Source organism: Halichoeres trimaculatus, unplaced genomic scaffold, assembly GCF_033239565.1.
Source record: "Halichoeres trimaculatus isolate MK-OKI-2021-1 unplaced genomic scaffold, fHalTri1.1 fHalTri1_scaffold_5, whole genome shotgun sequence".
Classification (NCBI taxonomy): Eukaryota; Metazoa; Chordata; class Actinopteri; order Labriformes; family Labridae; genus Halichoeres; species Halichoeres trimaculatus.
The window spans coordinates 24,502,706-24,528,709 of record NW_027437183.1 but is presented as its reverse complement, the minus strand read 5'-3'; positions in this window follow the sequence as shown (position 1 = coordinate 24,528,709).

The window sequence follows — 26,004 nt, the reverse complement described above, 5'->3', positions numbered from 1 at the left end:
TTTATAACCAGAGTGCCATTTCTCAAAAAGCACTGTTTTATAAGCTTCCAGAGGCATCGTGGACTAAAGCCATCTGACAGTCTGAGCAGTAAGATGGTTAGCAAGTGCACTGAGCTGTAGACACCATAAACAGTTTTTTCTTTTTGCAGAGGACCTTGTATAGAGGCTGTCCCCCCGAGGGTGCATTCTGTGGATGATATACTTGAGCAGTATAATGTCCTTGTCGGCAACATGGAGCCTATGGTGGCGGTTCTTATGGATGAGAAGTGACAGGGGTCGAGAAGTGAAGAGGTGTCTGTCATATGCGGCTGTGCCTTTGACCTCATGTTCTCATAATAAGGGGTAAGGACTCTGCTTTGTCACTCCTGGGTCAGGTGACAGCACAGCAGGCTCGGCATGTGAAAAGTAGACAGCAGTGAATCTAAACAGGGGCTCACAAGGGTGGCAAGACACACACCATACACTGTGATACACACAAACATACACCCTGCTGGAGAGAGCAAAACAAGCATTTCTCAAGTTACACTCCTTAATCCTCTCCTTCAAGACCCCAAAGCCATACTTACCCTCCCTCTCCTCTCTTCTCTCTTTTCTTTTTTGCCATCCAGAAGTCTTTTTAATATTCCGTTGGGCGTGCATTAAAGCAAAAGGCCGAGAAATGGAGGGATGCCAGGCAGCCAAAAGGAGCATTAGTCATCAGGGTCATGCTCCACTGCGCAAAACACAATCCCTCATATATCATCATAACTGCCACCCAATGACAATTACAATTGAGATGGCAAGAAGTAAGAGAGAGCTCTTTAATTTAACATCCAATTATTACAAGTTATCACCCCTTGATCAATGTAATATAATAGACAATCAACCTGCATGTGACAAGAGATGGGGGCCTACATGCAGAGGGGTGAAGGGGGGGGGTGTACCATTGGTTGGTGGGTTAAGAGTGACAGTGGGTGGTAGATGGGGAGACATTCCCCTGGGATAAATAAGTTTCTCCTCTTTGTGAGTCACTCGACACCCTCGCTGTGAGGGTGGAAAGCCATAAATAGCTATTTGACATTATCGCATTTGCATATGCACGAATGCTGTAGGCTCACTAACTTGGAAGGTGCTAACAAAATAAAAAAGGAGGGAGCGCAGCACGCAGTGGTATACTGAAGAAAACTGTGTTTAAAGGGGTTAATATGGATTCTGAAGTGAGGTGGTATGAGGAACTTGTCAATATCAAGTGCATCACTTCAAAAGGTGAAGGGACTGATACAGCAGCCAGGATTTCACCCCTACACATGGAGACACCTTTCCCACATAACTTAGATAATTCTAAGAAACTAACCCAAACACTTAAGGTGGTAGAAACGTGCACCCTAGGGGAAATTTGACTGGATTGCAGCAGCTAAAAGCACCAAAAATTGGCCTTCATTCCCTTCTGCTGTCTGCTCTGTCTCAAGACCGAATTCACAAAGCAAATTGCTCTAATAGAATAAAAATGTCCACAAAGGTTGACAACCCGAGCAATTTGCACAAGTTTTGCACCAAACCATGACCATGACCATGACTGAGATGAGAATCACGCCCCAAATCTGTGCAGTGCGAAGCTGCAATGGTCTCACCCTGTAGATGCTAAATTCTATGCACATAAACAATGACCTGGATGGAGCGGGACAGTTCTTAGGATTTTATTTGGGAGTCTTTTCATGACAGATTTGATTTTAAATTTTACAGTTTATTTTCTAAGTTACTTCCTGGGATGAGCTAGCAAAATGAATCTAGTACATAGATAAAACACTCCATCCTGTGAGGTGGTACAGCTCATTTTCAGAGGGGTGAAGCTGCAGACATGGCAAGACTGATTTGAACCATGATTATTATGATTAGGGATGTTCTTATTTAAAACAATACGGTACCAGTGCAAGATACTTGGAAATCAGTATCAGTATTCAACAGTACGAATTTTCTGTAATTTTGTGTGTGTTTATGTGGTATTAAATATGAATCTGTTTGAAAAGTAAGTTGCCAAAGTTTTTCATTTTAAAATATCTATTTGTCAATATAAACTTGTAATGCTGTGTTCATGTCCAGCATGGAAAATCGCATACTCTTCCACTCCCTCACAGTCACAAGGATGTGTTTAGGTAACGACACATGGTGCAATTTGGTTATACCTGAATCAGTACTTCGTACTACAGATGTAATTCAATGGGTACCCATAAAAGTACCTCATTTAATACCCATCCCTAATTATGATCATGGTAAACTCACAAATTACTTAAAGACTTTATGAACAAATGCTTTTTTTAGGTCATCCAGAACAGATAATATCATTTTGATCACAGAAAAAAGTTTGGGCCTAACAACACTTAAAAAAACTGGGGCACAGTTACCACTAGCTCTCTGCAGACTTAAATGATTCATTTTAACTATTTGGGGCTGTTAGCAACAGTTTTATTTATTTTTATCAGTATTATTATACTTATTATTCATTACGAAATTAATTCCACTGCTCATTTAAATGTATGCAAAAAAAAAAAAAAAGACACAGACAGGCGCACACTCTTTGTTGCAGTTTGTGAGTATTTAACCCTTTGCAAAAGTTTTCCAAGTGCAGAAGCATTGAATCTACGGTTATTACAGTGTCAGACAGAAACTGTTTAGCTTCTTTTGTTTACAAGGATGTCAAACTAAGACATCAAAACTTGCTATACATTAAAGAAAAATGCTGATTCACTTGTAAATTAAACATTATTAGATCACTTTGCTGTAGGCAGAGGAGCTCACTGAATGTGTTCCATCTGAGGGTAAAGCCGAAGTGAATGGGCTCTCTGATGACGAAGTCAAGTACTGAATATTTTCTAGAACATACATTTCAACCACTCTCATGGTTTGGGTCAGAGTTTCTTCAGATAATTACAAAGTAGAGTTGACGCCATCTGCAGTGGATGATAGCAGTGTTCTTATTGGTTTCCTGCCCAGTTTTTCAACAAAGGGGCCAAGCTGACCGGCATCCCCTGTGGACAATACGTTAAGTATTGAAAAGCATCTTGCACAATCCCACTTCAAAAAGCTGAACTCTTCCTTATAAAACTGACTGTAGTTGGTTGGCATTTGACCACATCACTGTAACTCTCGGGGTAATTTCCAACCTGTGATTTCCAGGACAGTTAAATTTAACACTTCTTTAAAGGATCAATCCTAAAACCAGCTTCAGCAGCATCCCATTGTCCAGGTTATTGATTATTAAGTGCTACAACAATAAACCAATATGACCTGTAGCTGAAATGTGTAACCGCAAGAGATTAAGTCATAAAAAAGCAGCTTGAGCCAATAAACTGTTTACTTGCTTGATATATTCAACAGGGTTAGAGCTTATTCCTCTGTTTCTAATAGGGCTTGACACAGGCGTGTACTCTTCCGCAGGATTACACATAAAGGTTGGTGACATATTATAGGAGGATCATCGTTACCCTAACTACTATAACTAATGAGGCAAATTAGAGTGATGATGTTAATGATTCTCAGGACAGCAATAATCATAAAGACGAGGAAGAAATGTAGGATGAGCTTTTATTGTTTCATGGGGGGGAAATGGAAACCAGCCAAAAAAAGAAAAAAACAGCAAAGTTTATCTTCCCGCATTAACTGGAGGATGTGAGTTGCTGTAAGCCTCTTTGAACACAAACTAAAACAAACATACTTGACTCACTGTGGCAAAGCATGGCAAAGTCGAGTAAAATCCATTTAGTAATTAAGTAAATCTGCATATCAGTATTAGCCACTATTAGCATAGTGTATTAGTGTTGAGTATACAAATGCACATCCCGCTTTTCAGAGTGATCAGAGGTTGGAGTCATAGTGGAATAATCAAAATAGGCCTTAAAGCTTTTAAACCCTAATTCAAATATATATGCTAATTAATCTGGATTAATATATAATTTATGTAAATTATGCATCCCTTTATAGAATTTTGAGAATTGTTTTTTTCCTCTGTAATGCAGACAGCAGCAGCACAGACTGCGCTGAGACAGTAAATGTTTACATCCACGCTCTCTTTTTTTCTCCTGCAGCTCCTCTACATTTTCCTTTACCTTCCTCTTTCTTTTCTTCCCTTCAAGATGATTTTATCTTCCTCACAGCTCTGCACTCTGATCCCGGTGGCAGATTCCTTCAGCATTTCAATCGGGCAGCTATAAATAACCATCTTTTCTTTTATTCACACTGGCTTTGCTATAATGCAGCCACTCTGCGCGGGCAGACTAGAGGTCAATCCATTATCTCGGCACTGCCCATACAAGCTGCTGTCTGAGTCCTCAGCGCCAAACGCAGAGACAAAACTCACCTCCCTCTGTCTGGTATACAATCTTCACACGGCTTTAGTGTTTCCTCGAGTCTACTTCAAAGTCAAAATCTCCATAAAAATTTCAAATGCATGAAGAAAAACCTTATGTTAAAAGTGTTATCCACAAATAGCACATTAGCTCTTTCTTTTGTTTACTTTGGATATATTTTGCTGTACTTGAAGATACAATGAGATGGTTGGTTCTTGGTTGTGAGAGGTTTGAAGTGTGGCACTTTCAGATTCTATCTGAAGAAAGATGTTATTAAGCGGATAACTTCTGTATCTTTTAAAAGTAGCCCTGTACATTTGATTTGGTTTCAGTTCGGTCATGTCAGCACACTTATACAATATCACACATTGTCAATAGATGATCACATTGTACATGTCCGAAAGGGAAGACGGGAGAAGCAGAGCTTATCTAGTCCCGTTCCCATTTTTTTCAATATTTAGTCTCCATTTTTTCACATATCATCAGATTATTATGAATTTGATTCCATTTATAGATGTATGACATAATTCTTGATTGTCTTTTAGTGTCCATATTTGATCGTTAATGTCCATCACTTGTCTTACAACATCACTTCTTTCACTATCATTGTTTTGAAACATTTTGTCCTTCCTGCTGTCTTAAACAAACCCACACATTTACGTTTCAGCATTGTTCAGGTCTTGACAATTTTTGGATGATACACACTTAGCTAGTATCATTTTCATATCCGTTAAAGGTCATTTTGACATTTTTTTTCTTTAATATTATTCTTAAATAATATTTCTCCTTGTAGCTAGTGTTTATTTGGGTTTAGTAAGTCAATGTTAGTAATACCACAGATAAAACCTTTTTTCTGCCAAATTTCTGAGGAAAGATCTCCAGCATATGTGATGAAGCTGTTCAGATTCGAACTTGGTGCTCTGTAAATACAACAAATAATAATATTACAATTCTTCTTTGGATGGATTTCAATTGTAATGCATTCTAATATGTTGTCAACTGCTACGGATATTTCCTTCAACACTCTGAATTTGATATTATAAGCTATGAACAGTGCGACACGCGACGCATGTTGCAAATAAGCTGATCCACCTATTAAAAAGATAAATGCTATTAATGTTTTGACATGCATTAACTTTTCCCTACATGCCACTCCTTTCTGTGCTTTAATTTCCATAAGGCTGTGGTTCTTTATTCTCCATCGGCAATAACGTGAATCCTCCAGTGAAAAGACGAAAGATCAATATCCTCTGGGGCCCGTGAGTTAAGGCAAAAAGCAAGAAAAATAAGACCATCCACTTCATCCCAATTGATATATGTCACCGTAAGATGGTGTGGATCATAATGAAATTGTTGAAAATGTACAATTTATGTGTCAGTGAGTTAGCTCCGATGAGGTTTCCAGCACACTCCCCACAGGCCATTGTCAAACCAGGACCATTAGCACGTTCTGTGGCTAACATTAACCTTTCCTCGCTGGCTTACCAATATCTCATCACAGACCGAGTCTCGTTGCCCCGTGCTTTTAAACACTGCTCTTTTATGGGCTCAGCCGTCTGCGAGGCCTTGGAAACATATATATGCATTAGAAAAATGATCATTGGTAAAGTCCATCATCTGCTGAGTTTTCTGACCATTTCTTTGAGTTACAGCCGCTCGTCTCGCTTTTTCCTGCTCCTCTCCGGGGACTCGGAGAGGTCTGGGGTTCTTTCTGCTCAAAGACACAGGGCTTTTTACAACGGCCATCAGTGAGGTGTCATTGTCTTTAAGAGCGTGTCGCTTTTCATGTTTGGGTCAAGAGCTCAGAGGACGAGATGGCCACTCAGTGGGAGAAGTATTGATCGATGAGCATTTGGCCGAACGTACGTTTTAACAGTTTCTGTACATTACTGCAGGCTGGACAAGGTGAGGCAGAAATGTTGCACAGGAAACCTTTCATCATTTCAAATGCAGCCGGAAATGAGATGCTTAAATTTCCCCTCAGTCTGAATATTTTCATATATTCCTGCATAAACGTGCATTGTTGTTATCTTGCAGTTAATAAAACTGGGTATTAAACAGTGAGTGACCACTTTAATAAAGGGAGTTAATTCCTATGTGGGAGTAGCTTACATGCTGGAAAGAACAGTTTGCATTATCAGTGTAATGTGTGTGTGTATGTGTGTGTATGTGTGTGTCTGGAGGTTGATTGTTGTGGTGGTGGTGGTGATCGGGGGCTGCAGGGCTCCTAATGAAGGTGTGCGTAATAAAATCAGTGCACCGGGGTCCTCGTCTGTGCCCCGCCTCCCTCAAACTCCATCTGATTGAAAATGGAACAGCTGTGATGATTTAATTTACATGTTAATAACCAACGGGCCTCCAGAAAATCGTCCAATAAACGCCTTTTTATTACCGCCTGTATCTGCTGCGACGCAGGGGAATGAGTGAGGGAGAGAGAGGAGAGGAATGAGTGTGTGTGTGCAGGGGGGGGGCAAAAGGAGAGGTGTGTAGGGGGAGAAAAGGCGACAGTAATTAATTGTTTTAAGCGATTCTATTAAAACAAAAATTATCTGGTGGAGATGTGTGTGGAATGAACATGAAGTAGTTGGCAGCAGCTAGCATGAGTGGGTTTGAGGGTGGGGGTGGGATGATGATGAGGTGGTGGTGGTGGTGGTGGTGGTGGTGATGGGGGGGGTCTATCCTGTCTATCCGTCTCAAGCTTAGATGTGAATTATTCTTTTCAACAGACTTTCACAAGCTCACTTTCAGTCTGGATTTTCATGATATCACGCCAATCTGATTTCATCTTGTTGCTGCAGCTGAGACAGCATTAAGTTGTCAGCTTGGAGTGAATATAGACTTCTTCACAGATGTGTGTGTATGTGTGTGTATTCAATATTATACACTTAAACAGCCCAGTGTCTGCGATGGCTCACAGCACGATGCACATTTTTTTACGACATCCTGCACGATGTTACGACGAAGGTTGGAAAAGTTTAACTACATGTTATTAACATCACAGCCCTCATCTTTATCATCATCATCATCATCATCACTCTGTCTTTACCACCCTCCTCTCACAGAGGCACCATTCAGCGGATGCCATACTGCTTTTTATGGATCAGGAGTGCTTGCTGGGAATAAATTCTTGACCACCATAAGTACTGATTCAGAGTCCTCTGTAGAGCTCGACTGGTGGCTAAATAATCCTCGTCATTAACTTTTATTGGCCTCCTGGGTGTTTCTGTTACATCACCAAGGCTGAGTGCTAATAGAAATTCAGGAATTGTCAGAGTTTTGCTTCTTGGTTGCCAGTTGTCCTCCTTGATTTAAACCATCTCCCCTCCCCTCTTTCTCTCCCTTCATTCCACCTTTCTCTCCAAGAACCACCCAGGGAACCGAGAATTCCCTTCCCATCCTCGGAGAATAGAGGAGGAGAAATAAGAGTTGAACCTCGGCTCCCTGCGCTCATCTTTCCCACCCCTTTCCATTCTCTCCATCCTTTCTCTTCCTCCACCTCCCCTGCCCCCTCCTTGGTCCCTGTGTCCCGGTCCTCAGAGAGGTGGCCCTGCCACTGTGGCCATTCATGTCATTGTCAGCAAAGCCACATGGCCGCGTCTCCCTGCTCCTCCTGGGACATGGGGGGCCGTGGAGACATAGGGCCCTCGCTGGGTGGGAACAGTAATTAAAGAATAGAAGCAAAAAAATATAAAGAGAAAGAACAAAAGGGAAATGAACAAAAGGAATAAGAGATTAGGATGGGAGGGGAAAAGGAGCAGGCTTGAGGTCCGTGGAATCATTAGGGAATATTCCCAGGCAGGGTACAGTAGCACACAACAGCTCAGTGGAGAGATCTATTAATGATCCAAATACCTCCAAGCCTTCTACTACCACTCATGTAGAGCGCTGCAGGGGAAGAGATGCATGCAAAGGGTTTGCATCACTGTGTCGCCGAGAAACTCCGAATTTCATCCCACTGTCACGAGCATCCTTGTCACCTCTTTGATCACCGGGTGTTCATTTTATTGACTTGGCTCACTGCTGGTGTGTGACATTAGAGAACACAGGTTGGCTGGGGTCCTCCCAGCCCTCTGAGATTTGACACAGTTAGAGCTGTAATGCACTTGGTGCCCCGAGGCCCTGTCATGCCAAGAAGGAAAGCCAACCCACAAACAACACCTAAAGCTGTTTACCTTTCAATCCTTAAAGCAAAGAGATCTGACTGTGACACTGCAGAAAGGCAGAGAAACAGAACCAAATTTATGCTAATAGAATATTGTTTAGTGGGCTTTAAAAAACATCCCCCCGCTATGTTGTGTTTGCAGCAGGGACTGCCAGGGGGAGAGCGATACAGACGGAGATAGCAAGGAAGGAAAAAAAAAAAAAAAGCGCACAGATAGCGAGCCGAGAGGTAAACAGAGAGATCATGCCTACATGTTGCACATTCCAATATGGATCGGAGAAAAGTTCTGGGGTGGTTCCCAGGAAGCGCTAACTTTGGGGAGGTAAAAGGTCACTGTATCTTGGACAATGACGCCAGCTCAGCGTCTATTGACGGGGAGGGGCCAGGGGCATTGTGGGAAGGGCACCAAGTGGCTCTTACTGCCAGTCATGGTTGTGTAGTATTTGCATGGGCTGCCAATCACCTCAGAAAGGAATGCACATGGGTCAGAGGGGTCAGGCAGGCGGAGTCGAGCCGAGAGCGAACACAACAAGCCTCGACGCATCAGGGATGATGGGCTGGAGAGTGTGTGTGTGTGTGAGAGAGAGAGAGAGTGTGTGTGGTTGAACAGAGTTAAATCAAACTGCAGAGGCTCCTTCTAGACATATTTTGAAGCTTTAAGTGGGAAAAAAAGTAAATATAAGAGTATAGGCTGCTCTCAGTTAAGTTATGTTACCCAGTTGGTCATGAAACATCTCTGAAATCAAACTCTCCGGCCCTCTAGCGAGTTAAACTCTGGCAGCCATTTCAAAGTTTGTGTGACAATCCTAGCAGGGCCCGCAGCTCGCCCTAACCAGCCTCCACCCTCCCGCTCTGACCGTGAGCGGTTCTGTGAAATGGAAGCAGGAAGAAAGCAAATTGTTTGTGCCGTGGGCCCTGACAGGAGGCAGCGGCAGCCCAGTATTAGCTAAGGATAAAAGTAATGGGATTTGTAGTGGTGAGGCAGCGTATGTCGCAAGGTGCTGTTGATGGGTGATAGGGGTGAATCGCTGCCTTTAAAAGCTGATAAGTATCTATGTGAGAGAGGGAACAGAGAGGAGGGCGGCCAGCCATACAACCAGACCCAGATAAATTCTGTTCTCAGCTTCTGCTATGTGTATCTATACGGCACACGTTAGCTGCGTGTATGGATGTTGTCTCCCATCGAGGATTAAATCACATGTAACGTTATTTCTTTTTACAGACAAACTCATCGACCTTCACCTATAAATCACTCTGAGCCACACGGCAACAATGATGGAGTCTGTTTCTAACACATTAAAGTGTAAACCATTTTCAACTTTTTTCGTTAGAAGTTTTTTTTTTATGTCCCAGGCTATATTATCTCGTTTCTACTGGATTATAAACTGAAATCCTACAAGACAACTGCGGTGTGTTAGTATTGAATAATATGAAAACTGATTAAACCAGTCATGGGTTGTGATTCCCAATGTCTCTTCAGGCAATGGTGGATCTTTTCCCCCCCGTCAATCCACAAAATGTTGATGGCTCTAAAGATTATCTTGCACAATCATCCTGAGGTCTGAGACAGAGTGTTTTCATTGCCCCAGTCTGCTTAGAAGGGCATCATGACTGTACAGATTTGACATCATAAATATTTAACATGTTCAGTGTTTACAATCAGATATCCTGTTGTTTGTGGGGTAACCCGAGGACAGCGCTGTGGACTGTCATGTTGAATGGAACGATAGCCAATCAGGAAGCAAGCTGACTTAAAAAAAAAAGGACACACAACAAACACAGGTGTGGTGATAATAGTAAATTCAAAGCATTAAGTTGGATGGGTGTCAGGAGGGGAGATGAGTACAAATCACTACAACAAGCGAATGTACCAGGTGCCTAAGCACTTGGCAGCATTTAGTTTGACAACTGTCTTTTAGTTTGCAGTGTCCTCTCACTCTGAAGTCACATTTCACTTTGAAAAATTTGACAAGATTTCCAGGTTTGAGAGCTGAGACTTTGGTTGAAAGGAATCTATTAGGGCACAGTCACACTGCCCCCCCCCAACCCTCACGCTACTTCAACGTGAACCGGATTTAAGGCACACACATGGCCCACCTATGTCATCGTGAAGCGTCTGTTTACATGAAGCGCAATCTCATCACAGTCAGCACAAAAAGACACAGAGAGCCTTGCTACAACTCAAGAGATTTTTTGGTTGATGTTAACTGTTTTGGTCTGACACAGCCCTTTAACACCCCACTTTTGTTTAAAATGATTGTTGGGAGGAGACGTCACAGTGATCATGCATCACAGATCATACCTCATGTTTGGATGCTTTGTGCTCGTGCATGAAGTGAACTCATCTGAAGCCCACCACTCTGAAGCGTGCCAAAGTAGGTATAGAATCGGGCTCAAGCACGACACACTTGTGCTCACACTGACCAAACAAACTGGACTTCAGTGTTAAAACATGCATAACCACGGTACAGATTGCCAGTGAGGCTGCACCCTTTGTTTGTGGTGTACACAATGACCTTATCCTTGAACTCCACACACCAGAGGAACAGAGCTGTTAAAACTCATCCCTAAGGTTGGAGTCCCTCACATCAGCATCTGTTTGGTGAGGGACAGGCCATACTTAACTTCTGAAGTTTTTGCAATAACGTGAGCTGATTCATTTATTTTCCTTTTTAATAAATGAGTTAGTAAGGGATGGGTACCGATTTAGGTACTTTTAAAGAAACTGATCGAATTCTGTCTATAGTACCGAGAACTGTTCCACATAAATTCAAACGGTACCATATTTAGGTACCTAAGTATTGGAAAAGTAGGCAATTTCCCATGCTGGACATGAACTCGGCATTATAAGGCTATATATCAAAGAATATGTTAAATTGAAAAATTTGGAATTTTGTTGAACAAATAAATATCTATATATCACACAAACACACACACAGAAGTACCAAAAATTGGTACTGTTGAGTACTGATTAGTGCTGCACGATTATCACAATCGCAATTGCAATGTCAGCACATGCAATTACATAATCGCAAAAGAGGTGCGATTGTGCAATTATTTTAAAAAAGTATTAAAAAAATGTGCGTGTCTGTATGTGTGTGTGTGTGTGTGTGTGTGTGTGTGTGTGTGTGTGTGTGTGTGTGTGTGTGTGTGTGTGTGTGTGTGTGTGTGAGTGACTGAGTAAGAGAGCGAGCATGAGATGACTAATCAGTCACTGTTTCAACTGGTCATGTGACTACCTGCCCACCTGGTACGGCAGTTTAATCAGACAAGATGGAGCTCAAAGAAGTAAGTGAGGCGCTCAAGGCGAAAAGAAACTCTACCTCTGTTATTTGGTGTTATTTTGGTCACCGGTTGAATGACACAGCAAAAAGATGTAATTTTCAAAACATGCAAAGCAAAAGTGGCATAAATGTGCAATTTTGAATACAAACAAAACAGTACTGTTGTGCTGTACATTGTTGTTTGTATACAGTAAGTTTGGATATTTTGAGAATTATTACACAATTAAAATCCTCAGTAATCCATCTCTGCTTTTTTCTTGATTTTTTCCATGATAACCAAGCAAGTCTGTAGACTCATGACACAACTTTTTTTATTAAATAGCAAGAAGCACAATCGCAATTGCAATATTGTCCACCTAATCGCTGATCGCACCTTTTCCCCAAATCGTGCAGCACTAGTACTGAGACTGATGCCAGGTACCAGGCATTGGTACCGTATCATTTCAAATGTGAAAGGTACCCATCCCAAGAATTGGTGCAGTACTGAGGGAGTTTACTGATGGAGCAATGTCAGGGTGGTGGTAAAACAAAGTTCTTCAAAAGAAAAAAAAAGTGTCATGAACCAATCAAGAGATCCTAATGACCTCATCAGTTAAAGACTTATCATTAAGACCTCTTTCTACTTTTAGATTGAACTGTTTTTAGAAGTTTAAAGACAGACTCAGCATTTGTAAAACATGTGGCCGAAAAGCCTCCAAATACGAAAAAAACAGAACCACCATATAATCTCACTTTTGGGAAAATGCATCTTCTCTTTGGGTGCCAACTCTTTATGGTTTTTTTAAGGATGTCTAACACTGACTCTGATGTAGGCCTGATGTAGCCCTGTCTCCTATTATAATACAACTCTGACTACAGTGATACAACAGAGCGCCACTTTAGGGAGGGTGCCGAGGTGCTGTTGAGCAATGCTGTTTTCGCTGCGACTGCTTCTGCGGACGCTGCTCAACTTTCACGGCTTTTCAAGTCAACACAGCGACTGCACAGTGAGAGCAGAACAGAAGACTAAAAAATGTACTGCAAATGATGCAGATTTTGTCCAACCTGCAGAGGCAAAACATGTCCCTGAAGGTGAGTTTCAGTTTTTTACATAAAGGGGAAAAGATTATTTGATTGTATTTCTCCTCTATTGGTTGTAAATAGTCTTTAAAATAAGAATTAATGATCAACACTTTGCTTGGGGTGCATATGTGCAGCAGATTGTTAGCAATAATACAAAGCGTTTAGCACAAATAAATACTTAAATTACTTTGATAATATCAGATGAACCTCTCCTCGAGTTTAATCAAACATCTTAAAGTCTTGTGTTTATTTCCTCGAGACACCAGCAGAGCGTGTCCCCTAAGAGCCGATCTCGCTACCGCTCTGCTTTCCTGTCAGCCGCAAACTGGAAACATTGGTTCTCTGCCCCACAAAATTTCATCCTTTTTAAATTAAACCAACAAAAGAACCCTGAACCCATGCGCTTGAAAAATATACAGACATGTTATCCTTTGCATTCAAAAATACACATACTATCAGTGAATGTTTGGAGAGAGAGGTGAGGGAAGGAGGGAAAAAAGGAAAAGGAGCAGACTTTCTCATATTGACTCAGCGGGCGCTACGCCACGCAATTAGTCCAAACTACGACGAGAGGGAGAGGCGGGGGGAGAGTGAGATAACCCAAAAAATAAAAAGCTGTCTGTGGAAAATTTGGAGCACTTCCCAAAATACACAAACTTTCCCGACGAGCACATTTCTTAGGTATGCTGTAATCTCATATGGCTGGCCTTTTCCGAGCCCCTCCGTGAGACTTCTCCCTCTCCTCTGTGCTCGGCTTTCCAAGCTCCCCAGCCCCCCCAGACCTCACCAGTCTACTTCACAGTCTGGGCCCAGTCTCAGGCCCCCAGCCCCTGCCTCCACAAAATCCCCTTCCAAAACCTACTGTCCACACATGGCAATCATTAGGCAACTCTCTTAAAGAGCAACATTATACCACCAATTGCAGCCTTGCATGAAATTTTGATCACTTAAACCCATCTTAAAGAGGCAGCAGCCACTTTCTGCTCCACAACCTCCTTTTCTCTCTCTCCATGAATGGTAATGCACTTACCCCTCGATAGCACCCCCCACTCTCTCATTGTAGCAGCCCAACAAAGCCAAATGAGGCTTGTAGCCACTTATGAGAAGCAGCAACATTGAGGGACGCTCTTTAAATAAACCTCATACAGATTGAAAAAATGCACAACCTTATGATCATGTGTCAGTTTGTTAAAGGGAATGTTCTGCTGAATTTTCTCCCTCTTAATGTAGTATGTGAATAATAAAACAAGTTGGTCAACAGAGGGGGTTGTTTTGTGCAAAGATGAGTCTTTGAAAGAGTAATCACGTTTGCAGAACTGTCCTACTGCTGTATCTTGTTTTTGCTTTCCAAAATATACTACGTCAGTGCTAACAAAACCATGTGTAAGTTAGCTTTGGACTACACAGGATGGTGGAGAAAAGCAAGCACAAGCCAAAAACCCCACTGAGCACCCTCGTAAACAATGATTAAGGCACCTCAAGTGATGGCGTGCCCACTCTTTGCCACTCACCTCACACCACCGGCTAATTAGCCGGGGCTTTGCTTTTACTGCTGCCTTTAGTGTCGTAAAATTAACACATTTTGCACAACACTAGAAGCAGGCTCAAACTGTGGCGAGGGTTTAACAAGCCTCTCCTGGGTGAATTGGTTGTCTCACATCGGGGAGAAAAAGTGGTCCCTTTAGTGGCCAACAACCGGGCAGAGGGAGGGAGAGAAGGAAGGAAAGGAAGAGAGAAGAAAGGAGACATAAAAAGCAGGGATGTAAGGGAAGGAAAGGAAAATGGACTGGGTGAAGAGGGGGATTAGGGCTCCATGTGGAGCCGTTTATCCTGAGGAGCACAGGGAGGAGAGATAAAGCTCCGGAGGGCCCCACACGGCCCCTCAGACAGACCCTGTGCCAGGGGAACAGCTTACCTTGCCTTGTGCCCAGCAGATGAATAGGATTTAAGCAAAAGTAGATTTTGCTGAACTCTTCCCCTTCCATTCATCCACTGTCTAGAAAAACTTTCCTCATTCAGCAGCAGAGCCACAGCAGAGACAATGCTGGGTTGTAGATGAGCGAGAGGGGAAGACAGGCTGGTCGCTTTGGTGTTGGAAGAGTTCAGCTTACACAGCTGCCAAGATGAGGAAATCTATAATAAAAAAAAAAAAATCTACTCATAATGAAATATTCAGTGCTCAGTTCATACAGAGTCATGTGAATCAAATTATGCTTTTTGTATTTAAATGCTCTTACTTTAGTCTTGGTGGTTGAGTCTGGAAACAATAATTTTACCATCCTTTCTTAAAAACCATCCAAGTCTAATTACCACACAAAATAAGCCTGAGGGAAACATGGGTTTTACAAAGGGAACATCTTTACATATTTACATGTATTATGGGTCTTTAAAACACAATACACACAGGAATGGAAAGAGGAGCATCCAAAAGAAAAAAAAAAAAGAGGAAAGAAAATCTGACATTTAATCTCTTCATGTCTACATTTCACCACAGCAACATAGCATTGCTTTGTCCCGCTTTAACCTGTTAGCAGAGGATTGCAGCGTGGCTCTCGGTTTTAAATCAGATATTCAGCCGCTGCTCAGCCCGTTCGATATTCCCCACTAATTTTTTTTTCTTTCTTGTGTGGCTGCATATTAAGAGGCACAACGTCGTTTGGAATGCTGGTTTCTATTTTTGAAATGTTCTGAAACGATGTTTGCATACATTTGCATAGCCAAGTGCAAATTGAGCCATGAATATGCAAATGGGGAGCTGATGTCTGTGGCAGCCTCCGCTCTGCCAGGTTTATAGAAGAATTTGTTTACACACACACACACACACACACGCATACACACACACACACACACGCACACTCACACACACGCACAGACGCACACGCTTACACACTTCCATATGCAGATTTTTCCTCTCACCCCTTCCATCTCTGTGTGCTCAGGGAGGACTACTTGTTTAAAACATGATTCAAAAAATCATTCATTTGCTTGTATTGCCTTATTAAGTTGGTATTTTCTGAGTGCTGTTTTTCTGTCGATGTGCTGCCCTGTTCGCTTTTCCATTGCCTCATTAAGGCGTGAGATGGACTGCATACTCGCATAAAGGTCCTCTAACTGACACTGAGACTAGACGCCAGCTCATGCTCGGTGCAGCCGGCCCTTCAAAATAAAGTCTGACTTAATTTGTTTACTGTATCTGTGGGCACTCGCTCTGCCACCCTCTTAGCCTCTCTCCCGCTCTGTCTTCCACTCGCCCACTGTCTTTCTCCTTCTTTTAACCTCACAGCCACTGGAGGCATTTGACATGAGTTTTAAATAGAATTGTTGAGAGCAAAAGTCTGCATCAAGAGTGGAAATGGTGGTGCTTGCGATAGAAAAATGGGCAAGAGATCAAAGTTGTAACCGGGCACATGTAGAAGTCGTAAAATTAGGGCAGTTCAGCAGATCTGCTGGCTATACTACTTTGTTTCTGTCAGAAGTAGTTAGTTCTTTTGACTTTTTTAAAAAACACTGACAAGTATTACATTGTGCTCTTGTTAGCAGGCAACATTTGATCCAGCTTTTTTTGCAGTAAAAAAAATGAGATGTTGTATTAACTTCTGTTGCTTCCGGATAGTGATTCTAATGCCAAGACCTCCGTATTAGGGAGGATCACATGCATCCCAAAGAGTGTGATGAAAACACATGGAAAATAATGATAGGAAAACATCTTTCCTGACTAGAGATGGGTATCAAAAACCGGTTCCTGATAGGAATTGATCAGAAATGGTTCAACCCACTGGCCTTTATGTTGACTGCTCTGCCTCAGCTATCTAAGCTTAGCAGATTGAAAACAGTTTCCCAAAAAAGCTCTGATTCAGGGTTTTAAGCTTTAAGTTTTACAAAGAACTGAACACACAAAGAAATGTAAATTACTCTCTCACACATGATTCCTATTCAATACATTAAACATGGTATGAATCTTCTTATTTACCAGGAACAACATAAACAAAATGGCACTAGCTTGATGCTAACGTACATAGGAGATTGCATTGGTATGCTAGCGGTTAGCATACATCAGTATAACTTTCATCACAGAAACATCACAATTAGTCTTTATTAACAATACTAAGCACTTTAAATGTAGAAATACGAACAGGCAAATGAAAGAAAAGTTACGTGCAGGCTCATGGCTGGCTTCATAACTACGGCAAGGTTCTAAACTACAAAAAACATTTACTACAACCGCTTCAAGACACTAAATGGTCTACCTCAGTCAATAGCATATAACAACAAAGTACACCAACGTCACATTACATGCAGTTTTTACTTACTTTCATTTATTTCAGGATATTCAAACAGCCATTAACATTAAAAATGAATGTAATAGTTCATGTGACAATTGCTTTGTCCTGTCCTGTCAGTTTTTATGCCCGATGCCAGAGCTGTCACGAGTCAATTTTACACAAAAAAGGGGGGTTCTTCAAATAATTTTAGAATTGTTACAAGCTCTTTTGCCTGAAATGCTTATCCCTTTATGAACTCAATTAAATGTTCATACAGAAAACCTGTAAAACACACTTTTTTAAAAGAGAAAATTAACAGGAGGAATTGATAAGGGAGTCGATAAAGAATTTAATGGATAAGCAGAATCGATTAGGGTATTGGTATCAACATCTTATTGATACTCATCCCCATTGGAGCACAGATGACCAAGTGGTTTGGAGCACATTTCATGAGGTTTGACCTGTGCAGATAGCCCAGGTTTGAATCCAGCCTGTAGGTTTGTATGTCGTGCCCCACGCTCACCCTGTTACCTGCTCTATCTCAATACTATCCATTAAAGGCATAAAAAGCCCAGATAATTAGCTTTAAAAAAAAGCCCCCATCCCTAGTAAAGAACTGTACACTGTCATTCGTTATGCTTTAGGATGATTAAAATTACTGCCATCTACTTTAGATCATACTGGAGGCAGATTACAGTTCTTGTATGGGTGTTGCAGCAACTGTTAGATGTATATTTTGAATCTTCAGCCAAGTGATTGGCTAAAGTTTCTTAATCATTTTAAGTGCAAAATAACTTCAAACATCTGCAATAAATCTGTAAGCGTGAGTAAGCCTATTGTGTCATTTCTCCCTGGCTGAGGTAGATTTTCAATGGCCCTCTGATTAGAGGTGGGCCAGCATTTGTAATCCTCTATCCAGCTCTTAATGGCTTAAGTTGCACTTCCTCACTGATTGGCACCATGTCCGTGCACGACATTATTGGATGAAAGGAAAAACAACAGTTTCATTAGGGAATGGGAGGTGGAGAAAAAAACAAACCTTGCATTTAAGTTTTCAATTAACCCAATTAAGGGCGAATGGATGAACAGCCAGAGACACAATGGGAGCCGTGTCGCTGGCAACGCTCGCCTCTACTGGTGCACTTAGGCTTCTGTAACATCTCAGAGGTTTTTCTTATGATTCTCTGCCGCCATTTCAGATCTCAGTGGGGATCCCAAACAAAGCCGACGAAATCTGCACATGTACTCCAGAGAAATTATGCTAATGAAGGGAAAACAACAAAAAAGAACCTTATCATGACGCTCCATTCCCCTGAGCCCCAGATTAAAAACTCATTCATTTGTTAAATATTTGACACATCTACGCTCCAGCCTTGAGCACAGGGATTTGTGGAGTACTTCATATCAACTTGTGTGGGAGAAATGCCCCCCTCTGATGCTGGCACAGACAACCTGGCACGCTAGCAGAAGGCCAGACAACTGGGTGTATATGCACAGATTCCAAAGCATTGTGGTTTTTCTTTGTTTACACAGTCACGATGTTTTCCATCAGCGCTTATTGGCTTACTACAAATTTCAGTCTTGCACAAGATTGTAATCTCATTGTTCTAACAAAGCCCATTTATTTATCACTGCCTTGTTGCTGAGCATGCAAACTTCCACTGACATAATGCGTCATGTGTCCTGCCAACAGGTGTTGACCTACAGTCAAACAGCTACAGTAATGCTCCTCCTAATTCCTCCACACGGGATGTGTCTGAGAGCTGCAAACAGATTTGAGCCTCTCGAGTATTTTTACCTCTGGTTAGCATGTGAACTAGACTCAGATCTGTGCAACCAAGAAGGAGGGATGAGGCGAAACACGGGAGAAGTAATGCAGTAGGGCACAAAGCCATTACGCCCACCCCGAAAATAATTCACAGGGGACAAAGCAGCTTTACGGCTTCATTCCTGGATAAGAATAAAAGGAGGGGGTTAGGATTCTGTCAGGGGGATTCAGGGAAGGGGAGAGGAGGGGAGAAGGGGGTGGCATAATTAGATGATCACAAACTGTACCAGCGGCTCAGTTTTCACTCTGTGGTCCAAATTACAAACCGTCATATTTTTAAAGTCATGCTGACATTCTTTCGTCCCCAGCAGCTGCCAAGAACAACCAAGGCCGGGCTTGTCTTGGCATTGGATCAAAAAGAAGGACCCGGTTCCAGTCACACAGCAACTGAAAACATTTACACAGCTGGGACCCTCGAACCCTGAGGCCGCCCTGCCCTACTGCAAGGACCTGTGCTGGGGCTATGAGACAGAGTGAGAGGAGGGGGGAGGAAGGGAAGGGGGAAACCAGGTGCTTCTGGGGAATGTAGGAGGTCTGAGGATGGAGCAAAGGATAATAACTGCAATGAGCTCACTTTTGATCGCCCACTGTTGCCCCTGTCCCAAAAGCCGTGTTGACCCCTGACCCTTGTTTGATGAAAGAACAAAATACACACATGAGAGTGGAAACAAAACACCCACAGTCCACATGTAGACACATGCATCTAAGACACTGAAGCAAACAAACATGATGATAAGGTAAAAAAACAGGTAATGATATATGTCTGCAAGCATTAATTGTGTAAAGGTGTGTTCTCTCAGAGTTATTAAAGTGGATTCTTGGCTTAAATTATGATTGTCATATCTTGGAAATTATTAGCTATTGTCTGCTAATAATGTAGCTTCTGTGAGTGGTGGGAAACTTTTCAGGCCTAGCAAGCAGTTACAGTTGGACAACCTTTAACCAAGACCTTTTATTCAGCATACTAGATTTTTACAATCTAGTCAACAACTTTAGAGGCAACCATATATATTCAGATCTGAAGAAAAGTAAAACTTAAAGTTAATAAACTCTCTAAGTCAGGGGTCTTCAAGGTTTTTCAGACCAAGGTTCCCCACTACATATATATATATATATATATATATATATATATATATATATATATATATATATATATATATATATATATATATATATATATATATATATATATATATAAAATATAACCAAAAATGCCACATCACCCAGTGTTGTTCCTCCATGCCCCCCCTAGGGGCCGTGGACCCCCTGTTGAAGACCTCTGTTGTAAGTTTTGTAACAACCCCCACCCCTGCCCCCCTTGGAGCTTGAGTCAACCTAGCAAAAGTGAGTCCCAGTTTCACTGTAAGTAGTGAATTACAAAGAGGCTTCAGTCTGACCTACTTCAGTGGCATAAATCTATAAAAATAATAAAACAACTTCTTCTTTTCCTGGTCAACTTGCAACAGATGGGTCTTAAGTTAACTGAATTAACAACATTATGATGCAGAAGACATGCTTCATCAGAACAGTCCTCAAAGGTTGAAGAAAACAGCTTTTAAAATCTTGATCTTTGAATGAAGGTTGAAGGTTGATCACCTTTGAGGCTGTAGGAAGCCAAGAAAACGAAACCTTAATCATCTTTTGTGACACAGCAACAGGTAATTTTGTTAATTAAGTTGAAATAATTAATGTTAAAGTTTACAGCCTAGTAGCACTATCATTATGGTGCGTTATGCTGTGTCACTTTTTCTGCTGCTTTCCCTACTGATATGTAACTGGTCAATACTATAGATGGTGCTTTTTTTGAGTCTGTGAATAGAGATTTATTAACATTGAAGAGTGCACTGCGCTGTATGAAGACTAAACTAAATGAACATACCAGATGAGCTCAACTGTTGTGCATACATTCATTAACAATCCACGTTTGCATTAATGCCATTCATGCAGAATTCCAACTACTTTGCACATTATTTCCCTGCACACTGAGAAACCATCAGAGTGAAATATAATATTGGCTCTCCTCCCTGGTCAACAGTTTAACAACTCTGGAGGTGGCCACACATACACCTGTAATGAACAGCACTCAAAAATGTGAAAAGGGTGCAAAAGTCCCAGCAAAGCAAAATTTCATCCCCTGGTTTGGTTTTATGGAAAGTTTGGGACTTTGATTACTTTAGCACATGAGCTCATTCTTAAAGTCCAGGCGCGGGGATGTCAACAAATCTGTTTTTTTATTCTGCCTTGAAGAAGAAAACCCTCCTTTTACGTCTCAGTACAAAAACAGAGAGGGGGGATCAGGTTAGAGTCTGCTACAAGCTTTGAATCCGATCCAGGTGAGAGGGAGATGGCTGAGGGGAGACTTCTGTATGAGAAACGTATGGAGAAGAAAGGTGGTGTTTAAGTGCTGGTGGTGGGGGGCAGGGAAGAGCAATGAATCCAAGGTTGTCTTGACCTCTCGTGGCCTCATCCCAGTAACCCTGAAACCCCAGAGGAACAATGACATCACTCCCTCATACCAAGACAGAGAATCAAAGCAGTGCTGTGGTGCTGGACCATCACTCTACACACGCTAAAGTACACACACATACACATACATACACACTCACACTGAACTATTAGACCCCATTTCTGATGTGTGTGCACATGTAACCATTCACCACCATGGAAACAAGAGAAGAAGTGGGTGGGAACATCCTATAAGTAGAACCAGATTTGATTTTCGGCCATATTTGTCCACCATTTCTTCTCTGCTCATGTGAAAAGCATTTCTCAGTGAAAGGTAGACATATGTACTGACATGACCATGACCTATCCCTTCAAACACCTTATAACTTTTTTTCTCTTTACCTGTGTTTCCACAGTTAATCCTATAAATACAAGCCTACTGTATGCCATGATTTACGATGGTAGAAAGTGAGAAGACTTAAATATCTCAACACCACAGACCACCAGGTTCTAAAGAAGTCATCCATCACTGGTCTATACAGCCCAACTACTGCGCTGAAGAATGTCTGACAACACTAACTCATGCAACTTATTGAAATCATATCACAGGTTTACGGACGAATTCAACAAGTTTATCTATGAGTGTAAACATCTGACCCTGATCAGGATCATGAATAATTCACAGGCCTAACGACGAAATGACATAACAATACAGCACATAATAAAGCTTTGTGACTAAATACACTACTTCTTTCATCTAATATAAGGCAGACAGTGTTAAAAAGTCAATGTGTCACAAGCAGAAAATAGATTACTTACAGCCACAGCCACTAGGCTCTGTGCTTTGGTCAGTAAATAAAAATTTTAATTCAATTTCTTTTAATTCATTTATCTTGCAGAAGGGCAAACAACAGCTCTGCAGTGTTGTAGCTTGTGGGTGCGACGTATTTTGAGATGCCGACTATCTTTACTGGTCATGAAGAGGAGCAAATTTGTGAAAGACATCAAAACTGAGTTGCATCGCAGGAGTTGGTGCAAGACTGAAGCTGTACAGAGTTCATCCACTGTCCATCTGTTAACCTGAGAAAGGAGAAGGATCCAAACATTATCTCTTTTGTTGGACTGGGATTGTTGGGATCCTATCTGTGGCAGCAGGAGGAGAGGCTGACCGTCAGACTTTTGACAGGTTTTAATCATTACAATAAAGATGCTGAGAGGAGGATCTGTTTCAATTAGACTGCAGCACCAGCTTTTGGTCCAGTGTCTCACACAGTGTTGATAGACTCTTCAGTTTGAACAGACCGCTGCAGAATAACTGCTGATCCATCCATCCATCCATCCATCCATCCATCCATCCATCCATCCATCCATCCATCCATCCATTCAGAATAACTGCTGCATGTGGGCTGGAATAAACAACATCAATAATAGCTTAGTTTGTGTTTCAGCCTTTAGTTTGTGTTTTAGCTTTTAGCTCTTGTTTAAGCCTTTAGCCCATCCTCTGTCACTCTCCCCTTTAGCAGTCTTCTGCTCTCCTGTCCTTTTTGTGTCCAACAGTTAGGCTCCTGTGTTCACTATCACTACAAAAATCAATCACAGAAATCATTTCAGCATAGAAAAACACAGATTTCTCTTCTTACTACTAAACTTCATCAGCAGGCGTGGTGTTGTCATAGAGACTTGGACGTGCATAAATGAATCCTGCTCGACCCGATCAGGAAGCTAAGAAGTAGAATTTAAAAATAACCTGTACTGGTGCTGATAATGTAGTTTTAAAGTGTGGATTACGATCAGGGATACTTCTAGAAGGGAGCGTTTTTCAAGACCACTTAAAAACTCCTCACAGCCCCTTTAAGATTAGCCTGTGTTGATCATTTTTACAAAAATAACGAATTAACTGTTACCGAATTTAACATCTTCGTTAACAGAATGATGGTTAACTGTGTTAAATATTCAATTAAACTGTGCCCAGCAAATATGTCACTTAAACAAAACAAAAAAAACTGTTTTTATGACATATTATTACTGGGGGAAGTGATTTTCATGACTCCTCAGTAGTTGCTTGGCAACCTCGTGGTGGTGACAGCTGAAAGTCGCTGCATCAGCCTCGTAAAAACAAACCCCTGACATGTTAAACCAAAACCACTTTTTACACATTTGTGAATTAATCACATAAATAAAGTCTAAAGGAATTTCATGATTTTCAGAAACTCTAAAAGTGGTCTTAGGTGGACTTTGTTATCTTCAGAGCCGGACTAGCCATTCCCCCCTGCTTTCAGTCTCAGTGCTAAGATAAGATAACAGGCTGCTGGCCTTATTTCTCTTTTCTGTGAGTACTCCTCTCATTAACCCTTGATGAGGAAGCTAATTAGCATATTTCTCTAGGTGTCGAACAATTTCTTTAAATAAAGGCCCAGAGACCGCTCCATTTATAGATAGCTGGCAGCAGTGTGTTAATTAAAAAGCATAACCATCCATTCAGATGTATTGTTCTTTAAACAATAGTTTTTGTGTTAAGTGAAACATTTTTTTGGTGTTAGTGAATCTGCAATAACGTCAACATGCTCTCCTAAAAATGAGAGCCATTGTGTGCTGTGCATTCATTTTCACCTTTTGTGGGTTAGATGGCGCGGGCCTTTAATGAAGAGCCGTGGAAATGGCAACATGCTAATTGTGCTAACTATCTGACTCGTGTAATAGTCCTTTACGAGTTATGTGGTGGGTAATAAAGTGACAGTGCGTTTAGCTCCAAATCATGCGGAAGACGCATGCTGAGCTGTCTGAGGCTGGCAAAGAGGACCGCTCAATTAGGGAGCAGATTTAAGATGAGAGCGTTGATTCCCCGGCCCAATTAATTAGCACTAGAAGAGAGGAGAGGCAGCCAGAGAGCGGAGAGGAGATTTAGCCAGGAAGTGGTCACCAGGGACACGCTCTCCTGCCTCTACCTCCTCACCCTGACTCTATTCCATGCTCTATTTCCCTCCTTCTCCTGCTCATGCCTTTATTCTCACACTGTGCTCTTCTGACTCCTTCTTCACCTTGTGCTCTGCCTCTGTCATTAGCAGTCTTGTAGAGGTCCAAACTCGAGTATAATGGTCTGCTTTTGATAGCACAACTTGCTCTTTGTCCAATTTGTGGGTATTACAAATTCAGTGTAAAATCCTCTCATTAGGTAAGTCTGAGAAGAACAACACTGCCTTGAAGTGGCAAAGGATTGGTAAAAGTCTACAGAGAGAGGCTCACCTTATAACCTCTGTGACTCCTCAGCGTGTCATTTAAAGCATGCTTCCAGGCCCCTTTGTGATCTAAAGGTTTCCAAAGATATAAAAAGGCTGAATATCATGGAAATAGATTAAAAAGGCATCTCAAAATATCAATCTGATGTCATACAGCCATTAAAATGGCATCTAGGATTACTCGAATATAAAACCACTTACTCCATTAAATGTTTTTACACAGTCAAGCCAGATGGCTTGTGCTTTAATGGAGCTCTAGGACAAGCAGATACAGAACATTTACACGAAAATTCCCACAAGCATTAAAGCATCCATCCATCCATCCATCCATCCATCCATCCATCCATCCATCCATCCATCCATCCATCCATCCATCCATCCATCCATCATCCATCCATCCATCCATCCATCCATCCATCCATCCATCATTCTGATCTATACTGCTTCTGATTGGAGGTCCCAGGGGTGGGTTCTTTCCATCATCAATTCAAGCTGCATGAGCAGACTTTCTTGGCTAAAAGTTGTTACCATAATATGTTATGAGTGATGTTTGAGTATGGTTCAACATCGGCAGTGAGTAGTCCAGCAAACATCTGTGGCCCATTGCACCAGCTCTGTGTAAGGGGCTTTTTACACGACTACAGCTTTAGGATGAAAAGCAAAAGTATTGTTGCGTTTAGGCCTCTTCTTTACATGGAAACCGTGTTTTAATCAATCTAAAACGGAAACTTTTTAAAACAGACCCCAGAGAGGATTTTTCTGAGTTTTCAATGAAAACACTGATGTCCCGCTTTGCATATTACACTTTCATTGTGGCAACTCAAATTGTCATGGACTAACTGGACAACAGTAACCATGGAAGACCACTGTGTTGTGTTTGTGCTTCTGAATCTGCCTCTCAACAAAATGTGCATCTGTTGCTCCACTGCTGCACTTCTCTGTTTCGTTTATTAGCAGCTGGCTGGACTTCCTTTGGTCCATGGAGGGGTGTATCTCTGCAGTTATATCGCTGACTACAGCCCTGGCATGCATACTACAGTATTCTCAGTGCATCTCTGTGTAAACGCAGATTTTTTTTCAATAATTTTTTTGTGTGTTTTCAGGTGAAACACAGTCATGTGAACTGGACCTAAGTCAACACTAACCCATACACTGAAACTAGTTTGTATCATAGGTTGTGTCATTGTTTGGTTGCCCCATGAAAACCTAAGGCAGACCTTAGTAGACTGTGATGTCCACCCTAGAGAAAGCATTTTGACAGAAATAGGGCTTTTAGATCAGGTTGTCTGATTGGCCTACCTGTAGTCCTGACTTGTCACTGACTGAGAACATTCAACAAATTATGAAACAAAAAAATACTAATGGGCGGACTCCAAACTTAGGTGCAGCTGGAATCCTGTATC